Here is a 14,910-nt window from a genome sequence, read left to right on the forward strand (position 1 = left end):
TAAACGCCATTCGCCAAGATACATATGAGGCCTTTGAGAAACTGTGGGAACCCTGGATGTCCTCCTCGTATTCAGTGACACCACAGCACAGTCTGGCCCGTTATTGATTGCATGCCTCAAGGCATATGTCTTGATTGTACCTGTCTGCAAGACAGTGTGTATGTCGCTATATGTTTCGGCACTAAATTGGTCTATTCTGACCCCCAGGTATGATCTCCGTCTAATCATGTTATATTATTTTATTATGTTTTTTTTTTTTTATTCTTTTTTCTATTTTTTGTTTTTCATATAATATGTACTTTATCATATTCTGTATGGATGTACTGGTACCTATTCATCTCATTTGATTCATGGTACATTTTGTTTCAGTACCATTTCATGTATGCTATATAGTATCCGTGATGATAATATTAATAACATACTTTGAAACTAAAATGAAATTGAAAAACCTAAAATTATAATTAAAATAACATTTTAATTTCATCTTATGTCTGCAAAATGCATGAAATTGAAAAGAAAGTGTGGGTCATAAGTGCCAAAAATAACTGTAAACGTAAATAGCCTTTTTCATTTTAAATTTCCACTTTGTCAATTAATTCTCCTCTTCCTATAGGAATCAAATGAAAACACCATTTAGAAGCTGAAAATGGTAGATTGAGATTTCAATTTCATCCCTCGCAGGCATTTTCCCTGCCAAAAGTCAAATTGAATAGAAAGTCCATATGAATTTTCATTTTAATGTACTAACATTCAGATTCATTTAAATAAGCAGCCGTGGGTGTGGTGCAGCATGCAAAATATTGTTGTTATTTAATTCCTGACTGAACAGTGACTCTGTATGCTTGCTGTGTTTTTCTGTCCGTGATGGGGACGCAACCAAACGGAATGGAATGCATTTTGTGCACTCCGTTTCGTTCAGTTTTGTCCCCATCGACAATGAATGGGGACAAATCTGAAGCGTTTTCTTCCACTATTGAGATCCTACAGGGGTGTGGAAATAAAAATAAAAAAACTACTTGTCGAAGGACTAAAGTGGGGGCTCGATCTACTTGTCCCTCATGACAATCTACTTGTCCCGATACTAAAAATATTTTTTAATCAAAACCATATTTCAATGCACCGCCACGCTTCCTTATGCAGGGAGGTGGCTGGCTTGCGTTCCAGTCTTTGTGGTGTGAAATGACTCTAAGTTTAGTCCTCGTTCACGCCAGATGATTCTGTCCAGAATGCACTACATCGCGGCCGGCTCACCAAGTTGTGGGGCAAGACAATCCATTGAAGTGAATGGCACCGTAGCCACAGCCGCAGGCGATTGGATGCACAGGATCGCAAGGCACAATTATGCCTGAGGTACGGTCAAAATGCTGCTTGCATAATGTGCCTTGCGATCCTGTGCAGGCAATCGTATTGCAGCCGTTGGGCATGGTTATGGTGCCAATCACTTCAACAGACCACTACGCTCCCTTCTGCCCCACAATATAGTTAGCCGGCCGCAATGCAGTGCATTCTGGACAGAATCAGGCTGGAACGCACTGCCTGGTGTGGAAGAGGCCTTAGGCTGAGTTCACACGGGCGAGATTTCGGCACGGGTGAAATGCGGGAGGTGAACGCATTGCACCCGCACTGAATCTGGACCCATTCATTTCTATGGGGCTGTTCACATGAGCTGTGATTTCCACGCATCACTTTGTGTGAAAACCGCAGCATGCTCTATATTATGCATTTATCAAGGCCCCATAGAAGTGAATGGGGCTGAGTGAAAATCGCAAGCAAGTGCGGATGCGGTGCGATTTTCACGCATAGTTGCTAGGTGACAGTCTATTCACTGTATTATTTTCCCTTATAACATGGGTATAAGGGAAAATAATACCCCTGACAAACTGCATACCATTATACCTTCTTATTCAGCAAAATGCTGGAGGTGTGGTGAATCTAGAGGCACCATGTTTCACATATGGTGGTTGTGCCCGATGATTGTAAAATATTGGGATATGATTTCTAAAGAAGTCCAGGGCATATGTTTTATAAATTCACCCATTACGCCACAAGTGGCACTTTTCAACTTATCTGATTGCAATTATAAATTAGCAAAACATTCCCTCACAGCACAATTGATAGCAGCTGCTAAGCTACTTATACCAAAATATTGGCTATCTAAAGATATTCCTAGTATAGGGGAATGGACCCAAAAGGTTCAGGAAATTTGTCAATTAGAGGAGTTGACAAGCTGGGAATCACTGTCGCACAATAGCTTCTTGTCAAATATGGGGCAAATGGTTTGAGTGGTGTAAAAACAAAAAATAAATAATTGATACTGAATGACAGGACTATCATAAGGAGTCTAAGTCAAGTTTGACTGGGTTTAAGACTTAAGTTTTTATAATTGGAGGATATAGATGTTATATAAATGGTGTTTAAGATTGCTAATTTGTTTTGTATGTACTAGTCGAACATACATTGGTTACGGTGGTTTTATGTCAGTTGTGTGATTATATGTGACCAATATTGATGATGGAACAGTTTATTGTTGTCACTAAACAATGTCATACTATTTGCTGGAATGTGATGAAAAATAAAATAAAGATTTGACAAAAAAAAAAAATAAGGGAAAATAATAGCACTCTGAATACAGAATGCATAGTAGGTGGTCAATTGAGGGTTAAAAAAATAAAATTAACTCACCTTCTCCTCTTGATCGCGTAGTTCCCGGTCTCTTCTTTAACCACTTCAACCCCGCTAGCTGAAACCCCCTTCATGACCAGAGCACTTTTTACACTTCGGCACTACACTACTTTCACCGTTTATCGCTCGGTCATGCAACTTACCACCCAAATGAATTTTACCTCCTTTTCTTCTCACTAATAGAGCTTTCATTTGGTGGTATTTTATTGCTGCTGACATTTTTTGTTATTAATCAATAATATGATAAAAAAAAACTGTTTGGGCAAAAAAAAAAAAATGGTTTGGGTAAAAGTTATAGCGTTTACAAACTATGGTACAAAAATGTGAATTTCCGCTTTTTGAAACAGCTCTGACTTTCTGAGCACCTGTCATGTTTCCTGAGGTTCTACAATGCCCAGACAGTACAAACACCCCACAAATGACCCCATTTCGGAAAGTAGACACCCTAAGGTATTCGCTGATGGGCATAGTGAGTTCATAGAACTTTTTATTTTTTTGTCACAAGTTAGCGGAAAATGATGATTATTTTTATTTTTTTTCTTACAAAGTCTCATATTCCACTAACTTGCGACAAAAAAAATAACAAATTCTAGGAACTCACCATGCCCCTCACAGAATACCTTGGGGTGTCTTCTTTCCAAAATGGGGTCACTTGTGGCGTAGTTATACTGCACTGGCAATTTAGGTACCCATATGTGTGAGAAGTAGTTTGCAATCAAAATCTGTAAAAAATGACCGGTGAAATCCGAAAGGTGCACTTTGGAATGTGGGTCCCTTTGCCCACCTAGGCTGCAAAAAAGTGTGACAAATCTGGTATCGCCGTACTCAGGAGAAGTTGGGCAATGTGTTTTGGGGTGTCATTTTACATATACCCATGCTGGGTGAGAGAAATATCTTGGCAAAAGACAACTTTTCCCATTTTTTTATACAAAGTTGGCATTTGACCAAGATATTTTTCTCACAAAGGGGCACATATTCCAGAGTGCACCTTTCAGATTTCACCGGCCATTTTTTACACATTTTGATTGCAAAGTTCTTCTCACACATTTGGGCCCCTAAATTGCCAGGGATGTATAACTACGCCACAAGTGACCCCATTTTGGAACACAATCCCCAGCTTCTCCTGAGTACGGCGATACCAGATGTGTGACACTTTTGCGCATCTAGGCTGCAAAAGTGCCCAAATTCCTTTTAGGAGGGCATTTTTAGACATTTGGATCCCAGACTTCTTCTCACGCTTTAGGGCCCCTAAAAAGCCAGGGCAGTATAAATACCCCACATGTGACCCCACTTTGGAAAGAAGACACCCCAAGGTATTCAATGAGGGGCATGTCGAGTTCATAGAAATATATTTTTTGGGCATAAGTTAGCGGAAATTGATATTTTTTTTTTTCTCACAAAGTCTCACTTTCTGCTAACTTAGGACAAAAATTTAAATCTTTCATGGACTCAATATGCCCCTCAGCGAATACCTTGGGGTGTCTTCTTTCCAAAATGGGGTCAGTTGTGGGGTGTTTGTACTGCCCTGGCATTTGAGGGTCTCCGCAATCATTACATGTATGGCCAGCATTAGGAGTTTCTGCTATTCTCCTTATATTGAGCATACAGGTAATGAGATTTTTTTTTTCCGTTCAGCCTCTGGGCAGAAAGAAAAAAAATGAACGGCACAGATTTCTTCATTCGCATCGATCAATGTGGATGAAAAAATCTCTGCCAAAAAAAAAAAAAGGAGGGGAAAGGCGTCTGCCAGGACATAGGAGCTCCGCCCAACATCCATACCCACTTAGCTCGTATGCCCTGGCAAACCAGATTTCTCCATTCACATCAATCGATGTGGATGAATAAATCATTGCCGGGATTTATTTTTATTTTTTTATATACAAAGTGTTTGCCAAAGCATAGGAACGCCGCCTCCTCCTCAGCTCGTATGCATCGGCAAACGTATCTGTTACTGCAGAGTAGAAATCTCGTCTTGCAGCGCCGCATACACTGACTTGCGTGTAATCTGACAGCAGCGCGATGCTTCTGTCAGAATGCACATCAGTGCTGCAGCTAGTAGATCGGTTGGTCCACCTGGAAGGTAAAAAAAAAAAACGCAATAATTTTATTAACTTTGGAACAGAATACATAAACTTTAACTTTTTGAACTAAACATTAACCTGTTTGCTTACTGGTGTTTTTTTTACCTTTATAGAACAAACCTCTCCTTCCCCATGGGTCAATGTGCAAAGCGCAAATCGCCCAAAGATGTGGCGAAGTGCGTTATGCACTTTGTCCCAGGTGAAAGGAGACGTTTGCAGCAGCTGTATGTGAATGGGCCCTAATAGCCCTGTGTGCCTGTCCTGGTGAGATGATCCCTATGCTAATAGTGTACCTGTGAGTGGTACTTCCGGAAACACTCTCCAAAGCATAGGGCAGGGTGGTCAGGACAGTCAGGACAGAAATAGCGGGTGTCACGCCTTATTCCACTCCTGCTACAGACACGACATTTTTTTCGGGTCGGCGGTCGGTTTGAGGTACCAGGAACGACACTGGGGAAATGTCGCTCGTGTAGACGGCTAACTACACTGGTGGATGGGGCCACGGAACCTCATGGGTACAGGAGGTTCGCGATGATCTCTTCCTGAAATTTGAGGAAGGATCCAGTTCTCCCAGCCTTACTGTAGAGAACAAAACTATTGTACAGAGCCAATTGAATTAAATATACAGACACCTTCTTATACCAGCGTCTGGTTCTGCGGGACACTAAATACGGAGCCAACATCTGGTCATTGAAGTCCAACCCTCCCATGTGAAGGTTATAGTCGTGGACTGAGAGGGGCTTTTCAATGACACGGGTTGCTCGCTCAATTTGGATTGTCGTGTCTGCGTGAATGGAGGAGAGCATGTAAACGTCACGCTTGTCTCTCCATTTCACCGCGAGCAGTTCTTCGTTACACAGTGCGGCCCTCTGCCCCCTTGCAAGACGGGTGGTAACGAGCTGTTGGGGGAAGCCCGCGCGACTAGTTCGGGCGGTACCACAGGCGCCAATCCGTTCTAGAAACAAATGCCTAAAGAGGGCCACATTTGTGTAAAAATTGTCCACATAAAGATGGTACCCCTTGCCGAATAAGGATGACACCAAGTCCCAAACTGTCTTCCCACTGCTCCCCAGGTAGTCAGGGCAACCGACCGGCTCCAGGGTCTGATCTTTTCCCTCATAGATCCGAAATTTGTGGGTATAGCCTGTGGCCCTTTCACAGAGCTTATACAATTTGACCCCATACCGGGCACGCTTGCTTGGGATGTATTGTTTGAAGCCAAGGCGCCCGTTAAAATGTATCAGGGACTCGTCTATGCAGATGTTTTGCTCTGGGGTATACAAATCTGCAAATTTCAGGTTGAAATGGTCTATGAGGGGCCGAATTTTGTGGAGCCGGTCAAAAGCTGGGTGGCCTCTGGGACGGAAGGTGCTGTTATCACTAAAGTGCAGGAAACGCAGGATGGTCTCAAATCGTGTCCTGGACATAGCAGCAGAGAACATGGGCATGTGATGAATTGGGTTTGTGGACCAATATGACCGCAATTCATGCTTTTTTAGTTAGACCCATGTTGAGGAGGAGGCCCAGAAAAGTTTTAATTTCGGAAACTTGGACTGGTTTCCACCGGAAAGACTGGGCATAAGAGCTTCCCGGGTTAGCGGTTATAAATTGTGTGGCATATCTGTTTGTTTCGGCCACAACTAAGTCTAAGAGCTCCGCAGTCAAGAACAGCTCAAAAAATCCCAGGGCCGAACCGATCTGAGCTGTCTCAACCCGAACTCCAGACTGGGCAGTGAAAGGGAAAACTACAGGTGCGGCTGAAGTTGGGGACTGCCAATCAGGGTTTGCCAGCACCTCTGGGATTCTAGGGGCTCTACGGGCACGTCTTTGCGGTGGCTGCGACGGGGTCACTACTGCACGTGCCACCGTACCAGCTTCAACTGCCCTTCTGGTGCTCGCTACTTCACCAGGTTGTACGGCAGTGCTGGTACTAGGTCCAGGAAGGGCTGGGCTGCTGGTGTATGCCTCACCACGTAATCCGACAGCACCAGCCCCACTCTGCTGCTCTTGAAGCGGATCCTGCGCAACCTGCGGTCTAGCGACACAGGGCCGGGTACGCCTGGTGCTATCAGGGACCTCAGCCTCCTCGTCCGAACTTTGGGTCAGAGAGCCACCGCTTTCTACAGGTTCGTATTCTGACCCGTTGGATTCATCAGATGGGTCAGAAGCCTGTAGGCCTCTTCAGAAGAATACCCCCTGTTAGACATTTGGGCAACGAAATTTAGGGGTATTCCCTGAGACTACCCAAGAAAAAAAAAGCAAGCCTGTCTTACAAAGGGGAGGCTAGCGAAGTACCGGAGGCCGCTGCGGTTGATAAAAAATATCAAAACTGATTTTTTTTATCGCCGCAGTGCGTGTAAAGTGAATGTGCAGTGATCAAAAAAATAATAATTTTTTTGTCACTGCGATGGGGCGGGCGTGGGCGAACGCACGTGTGGGCGACCGATCAGGCCTGATCGGGCAAACACTGCGTTTTGGGTGGAGGGCGAACTAAAGTGACACTAATACAATTATAGATCTGACCGTGATCAGTTTTGATCACTTTCAGATACTATAAAAGTACAAATGCTGATTAGCGATACGCTAATCAGCGAATAACAGACTGCGGTGCGGTGGGCTGGGCGCTAACTGATCGCTAAACTACCTAACCAAGGGGCCTAAACTATACCTAAAACCTAACGGTCAATACCAGTGAAAAAAAAAAAAAGTGACAGTTTGCACTGATCACTTTTTTCCTTTTCACTAGTGATTGACAGGGGCAAGAAGGGGTGATCAAAGGGTTAATTGGGTGCTGGGAGGTGATCTGGGGGCTAAGTGTAGTGTAGTGGGTACTCACAGTGATGTGTGCTCCTATGCTGGAACCAACCGACCAAAAGAAGGAGCAGAGGAGCACAGCAGCCATATAACCCCATCATATTTACTAATATGATGGGTTATGTGGCTTCTGATTGGTGTTTTTGAAAATCATCAACCTGCCAGCCAATGATCGTGGCCGGCAGGTTGATGACGAACTTCTTCTTTGAATTTTGCCGGCCCGCGATGCGCATGCGCATGCGCGGGCTGGCTTCCCCGGAAATCTCGCGTCTCGCGAGAGGACGCACCGGCGCGTCCACCCAGAGCTACACGACCGCCGAGAAGACGCAATCCTGTGTACGGCGGTCGTGGCCGGCAGGTTGATGACGAACTTCTTCTTTGAATTTTGCTAGAACTTGCGTACTAGCAGCAGCACGGATCCGGCAGTCTGTTCACCCGCCGAAACAGCCTGACAGAGATTGCTTTGTTTACCGGAGCAGTGCATCGGCGACGAGCTGGGGGCGTGGAGTGGCGGTGACCACGCAGTGGGCGTTGAGCAGTGACGCAGCCGTGGTGACAGAGCGGCGGAGGGGGAGGGTTGTAGTGATAGCATGGGGAAGAAGAAATGATGAACTACCGGCTAGGACCTGTGGTGATGTCAGATCACATACTCCAATCACATGGTCCATCACCGTGGTGATGGACCATGTGATTGGAGCATGTGATCTGACGTCACCACAGGTCCTAGCCGGTAGTTCATCATTTCTTCTTCCCCATGCTATCACTACAACCCTCCCCCTCCGCCGCTCTGTCACCACGGCTGCGTCACTGCTCAACGCCCACTGCGTGGTCACCGCCACTCCACGCCCCCAGCTCGTCGCCGATGCACTGCTCCGGTAAACAAAGCAATCTCTGTCAGGCTGTTTCGGCGGGTGAACAGACTGCCGGATCCGTGCTGCTGCTAGTACGCAAGTGCCTCCGGAGGTCCACTCTGGCTCCATTGATTATAATGGGGGCGGGCCGGAGTATCGTCAGCAGGATGGCGAACGAAATAAAAGTACGACATGTAGTTTTGGCACTGTACCAGTACTTAGAGAATCTTAAAAAATTATAAACAGGGGCACAGCAATGCAATGACTGAACTGAGCTCTTTAACCCTTTCGCTACCATGCAAATATGAAGCCCGCTTGTGCGTGCTGCAGGCGTCATGGCCGACAAGTCTCTGCTGTTTCAAACAGCAGAGACCTGCGGCCAGTGTCGGACTGGGGTACCTAGGGCCCACCAGTAAAATTTATTTTGGGGGCCCACCGTACGGATACATTCGACTATAATAAATAATTTAACACGTTTTTTATATGAACATAAGCTGGTTGAGATGCTGTACATTGAATATACAGGTCCTTCTCAAAAAATTAGCATATTGTGATAAAGTTCATTATTTTCTGTAATGTACTGATAAACATTAGACTTTCATATATTTTAGATTCATTAGACACCAACTGAAGTAGTTCAAGCCTTTTATTTTTTTAATATTGATGATTTTGGCATACAGCTCATGAAAACCCAAATTTCCTATCTCAAAAAATTAGCATATTTCATCCGACCAATAAAAGAAAAGTGTTTTTAATACAAAAACAGTCAACCTTCAAATAATTATGTTCAGTTATGCACTCAATACTTGGTCGGGAATCCTTTTGCAGAAATGACTGCTTCAATGCGGCGTGGCATGGGGGCAATCAGCCTGTGGCACTGCTGAGGTGTTATGGAGGCCCAGGATGCTTCGATAGCGGCCTTAAGCTCATCCAGAGTGTTGGGTCTTGCGTCTCTCAACTTTCTCTTCCCAATATCCCACAGATTCTCTATGGGGTTCAGGTCAGGAGAGTTGGCAGGCCAATTGAGCACAGTAATACCATGGTCAGTAAACCATTTACCAGTGGTTTTGGCACTGTAAGCAGGTGCCAGGTCGTGCTGAAAAATGAAATCTTCATCTCCATAAAGCTTTTCAGCAGATGGAAGCATGAAGTGCTCCAAAATCTCCTGATAGCTAGCTGCATTGACCCTGCCCTTGATAAAACACAGTGGACCAACACCAGCAGCTGGCATGGCACCCCAGACCATCACTGACTGTGTGGGTACTTGACACTGGACTTCAGGCATTTTGGCATTTCCCTCTCCCCAATCTTCCACCAGACTCTGGCACCTTGATTTCCGAATGACATGCAAAATTTGCTTTCATCCGAAAAAAGTACTTTGGACCACTGAGCAACAGTCCAGTGCTGCTTCTCTGTAGCCCAGGTCAGGCGCTTCTGCCGCTGTTTCTGGTTGAAAAGTGGCTTGACCTGGGGAATGCGGCACCTGTAGCCCATTTCCTGCACACGCCTGTACACGGTGGCTCTGGATGTTTCTACTCCAGACTCAGTCCACTGCTTCCGCAGGTCCACCAAGGTCTGGAATCGGTCCTTCTCCACAATCTTCCTCAGGGTCCAGTCACCTCTTCTCGTTGTGCAGCGTTTTCTGCCACACTTTTTCCTTCCCACAGACTTTCCACTTAGGTGCCTTGATACAGCACTCTGGGAGCAGCCTATTCCTTCAGAAATGTCTTTCTGTGTCTTACCCTCTTGCTTGAGGGTGTCAATGATGGCCTTCTGGACAGCAGTCAGGTCGGCAGTCTTACCCATGATTGCGGTTTTGAGTAATGAGCCAGGCTGGGAGTTTTTAAAAGCCTCAGGAATCTTTTGCAGGTGTTTAGAGTTAATTAGTTGATTCAGATGATTAGGTTAATAGCTCGTTTAGAGAACCTTTTTAATGATATGCTAATTTTTTTAGATAGGAATTTGGGGTTTTCATGAGCTGTATGCCAAAATCATCAATATTAAAACAATAAAAGGCTTGAACTACTTCAGTTGGTGTGTAATGAATCTAAAATATATGAAAGTCTAATGTTTATCAGTACATTACAGAAAATAATTAACTTTATCACAATATGCTAATTTTTTTAGAAGGACCTGTATGTATATTGTGCAGTAAATCTAATGTGTCATGTGCCACTTGTGCAGGGGTGGGGAACTAGGGGCCACCTTGCTCAGGGGCCCACCGGGGGATTCCCCTGTACCCCTGTGGGCCAGTCCGAGCCTGCCTGCGGCTAATTACCGTAACCGGCAATAATGCCGATCGCGGTAATTAAATGCTTTAGATGCCTTGATCAAGTAAGATTATGGCACCTGAATGCGCAAAAACCCAGAAGCTCACGCTTACGGGTTTAGTACTGAAGCCCCGTGCGGCCAATCGGCACTTCAGTACATGCACTGAATCTCTATGAAGCAATTCAGAGCATTAATGCTGCAATTCTTATTTTGGCCACCAGATGGCAGGCCAACATAAGAAACGAGAAAAATGCAAAGAAATTGTCATTTTTTTAACCCCTTTAGGACACAGCCTTATTTCACCTTAAGGACCAGGCCATTTTTGCAAATCATAACTTTAAAACGCTTTGACTTATCCAGGCCATTCTGAGATTGTTTTTTTGTCACATATTGTACTTCACAACACTGGTAAAATGAAGTTAAAAAAATGTATTTTATTTCAAAGTTTCAATTTCTCTACTGATATGGACGTGGCAATACCTAATATGGACGCGGCAATACCTAATATGTATACTTTTTATTTATTTATGTTAAGTTACTTCTATAATACATAGTAATACCTTCAAAAATAGTTATTACATTACATTCCCCATATGTCTACTTCGAGGTCATTTTGGGAATGATATTTTTTGGGGATGTTACAAGGCTTAGACGTTTAGAAGCAAATCTTGACATTTTTCAGAAGTTTTCAAAAACCCAATTTTTAGGGACCAGTTCAGGCCCGAAGTCACTGCGAGGCTTATATAATAGAAACCACCCAAAAATGACCCCATTCTAAAAACTACACCCCTCAAGGTATTCAAAACTGATTTTACAAACTTTGTTAACCCTTTAGGTGTTCCACAAGAATTAATGGAAAATAGAGATACAATTTAAAAAATTTCACTTTTTGGAAGATTTTCCATTTTAATATTATTTTTTTTCCAGTTACAAAGCAAGGGTTAACAGCCAAACCAAACTCAATATTTATGGCTCTGATTCTGTAGTTTATAGAAACACCCCATATGTGGTCGTAAATCGTTGTACGGGCACACGGCAGGGCGCAGAAGGAAAGGAATGCCATACGGTTTTTGGAAGGCAGATTTTGCTGGACTGTTTTTTTTTTTTTTTTTACACCGTGTTCCATTTAAAGCCCCCCTGATGCACCCCTAGAGTAGAAACTCAAAAAAGTGACCCATTTTAGAAACTACGGAATAGGGTGGCAGTATTGTTGGTACTATTTTATGGTACATATGATTTTTGGTTGCTCTATATTACACTTTTTGTGAGGCAAGGTAACAAGAAATAGCTGTTTTTGCACCGTTTTTATTTTTTGTTATTTACAACATTCATCCGACAGGTTAGATCATGTGGTATTTTTATAGACCAGGTTGTCACGGATGCGGTGATACCTAATATGTATACTTTTTAAAAAAAATTTAAGTAAGTTTTACACAATGATTTCTTTTTTTAAACAAAAAAAAAAAATCATGTTTTAGCGTTTCCATAGTCTGAGAGCCATAATTTTTTTTCAGTTTTTGGGTGATTACCTTGGGTAGGGTATGATTTTTGTGGGATGAGATGATGGTTTTAGTTGCACTATTTTGGGGTACGTGTGACTTTTTGATCGCTTGCCATTACACTTTTTGTTATGTAAGGTGACAAAAAATTGCTTTTTTTAAACCGTTTTAATTTTAGTTTTTTACGGTATTCACCTGAGGGGTTAGGTCATGTGATATTTTTATAGAACAAGTTATTACGGACTCTGTGATACCCAATATTTATACTTTATGTCATGTGATATTTTTATAGAACAAGTTATTACGGACTCTGTGATACCCAATATGTATACTTTTTTTATTTATGTAAGTTTTACACAATGATTTCTTTTTTTAAAGCAAAAAATCATGTTTTAGTGTTTCCATAGTCTGAGAGCCATAATTTTTTCAGTTTTTGGGCGATTACCTTGGGTAGGGTATGATTTTTGTGGAAAGAGATGACGGTTAGATTGGTACTATTTTGGTGGGCAAACGCCCTTTTGATCGCTTGCTGTTGTACTCTGTGATGTAAGGTGACAAAAAAATTGTTTATTTAGCACAGTTTTTATTTTTTATGGTGTTCATTTGAGGGGTTAGGTCATGCGATATATTTATAGAGCCGGTCGATACGGACGCAGCGATACCTAATATGTATATTCTCCCCCCCCCCCCATTTTTTTTTACTTTATTCGGGGAAAATGACGTTTTTGTTTATTTTTACTTGAAACTTTAAATTTTTTTGGGGGAAAACTTTATTTTTTCACTTTCTTTTTTGTCCCATTTTGGGGCGTCTACCGTAATCCCTTTACAATGCATTGCAATACTTCTGTATTGGAATGCATTGGCTGTATGAGTAATACAGTGTGTATTACTCATACAGCTTTCGGCCTGTGAGATCCAGGGGGCTGGATCTCACAGGCTCGTCACTGGAAGGCAGAGCGATGCCTTCCATGTCATCGGGTCCCCCCTACAGCCGCATGGGGACCCGATGGCACCGCTGTCAGCCGCCGCAACCGCAGGTAAAAGCCGCAAACCGCAGGACTGAATTGACCTGCGGTTTGCGGCGATCGACGACACGGGGATTTAGCCCAGGTGCCTGCGCATTTAGCCCAGGTGCCTGCTCAATGATTTGAGCAGGCACCTTGTTCCAATCACCGCCAGTCGGTGATCAGAAATACACATGACGTACCGGTACATCATGTGTCCTGAGGAGGTTAATCGCCTATAGGTCAAACTGAAAAATTCAAAAACATCATTTATAAGATCACTTATGAAAAAAAATAAAAAAGTTTAAATCCCCCCCCTTTCCGTATAATTAAAATATAAAAAAAATTAAAAATAAATCTAATACGACGAATGGCGTAACGGAAAAAACGGTCAAAATGGCCGATTTGCCATTTTTTCATTGCTTCACTTACCTAAAATTTTTTATAAAATGTGATACAAAAGTCACGCACACTCCAAAATGGCATCAATAAAAACTATGAATTGTCCCGCAACAAATTAGCCCCATAACAGCTCAGTAGACATAAGTATAAAAACGTTATGGGGGTCAGAATATGGTGATGTAAAAGAATTATAATAATTCTCAAAGTTTACATTTATTTTTACACTATTTAAACATAAAGAACCTATACACATGGGGTATAGTTGTAATCGTACTGACCCAGAGAATGAAGTGCATGGGCCAGTTTTGCCATAAACAAAACGCCGTGGGAACAAAACCCGCAAAACGGTGGTGGGATTGCATTTTTTTTTCCAATTCCACCCAATTTTGATTTTTTCCCCCGCTTCCCAATACATTTGATGCCATAATTAATGGTGGTAATAGAAAGTACAACTTGTCCCGCATCAAATAAGCCCTCATACAGCAATGTGGCTGGAAATATAAAAAAGTTATGGCTCACGGAAAATAGGGAAGAAAAATGAAAATGCAAAAATGAAAAAACCTCCGGTATCCTAAGGGTTAAGCACTCTTGGGTGTAATCCATCTGGAACCGGAGCCTTGTTCATATTTACATTATTTTACTTAGCTTGGACCATATCTATAGTTAGCCAATTGAGTATATTACTGGATGTACTAACAGCCCCAGCACCAGGGGTGTAGCTATAGGGGGTGCAGAGGCCCAAAGACCCTTGTGCCACATAAGAAAACACCAGTTCTACAGAAAGTGCATGCTGGTCAAGTTACACCTCTAGCTGGAGGTAAGGAGTTAGGTCAAGAATTTATCTTTTGCCATTACAATGTTTGCCTCAGGCAGTACGAGAGCTATGTGCTTCCCTGCCCCTGGCCACAAAGCACTGAGGGAAGGGCAGTGGCGTAGCGTGGGTTGCCAGCACCCGGGGCAAGCCAAAAATTGCGCCCCCCCCCCGCGCCTACCCCAGGCACGCCACTTTTAACAGATACTATAGTAGATCACTAGCAGTCCTATGTAACACCTCAGATAACACAGAGATAACTCTCTGAGTACAGATAATGTAGTAGATGGGTGTGAGGCCCCAGAATTCAGAACACACACAGTGTGACCTGAAGTCTGGGGCCAGAATGCGGCAGTATGGGCCAAATTCTCAATCTTCTCCCTCAACCCTACCATGAAACAGATATGTGGATGGACATTATTATTACAGTAGAATACCGCACCATACCTGTTACATCCAGTGACGTCTTCATTCAGAGATAAGACCGCCATGATA

The sequence above is a fragment of the Bufo gargarizans genome, chromosome 6 (assembly GCF_014858855.1).
Source record: "Bufo gargarizans isolate SCDJY-AF-19 chromosome 6, ASM1485885v1, whole genome shotgun sequence".
In the NCBI taxonomy this organism is placed as follows: Eukaryota; Metazoa; Chordata; class Amphibia; order Anura; family Bufonidae; genus Bufo; species Bufo gargarizans.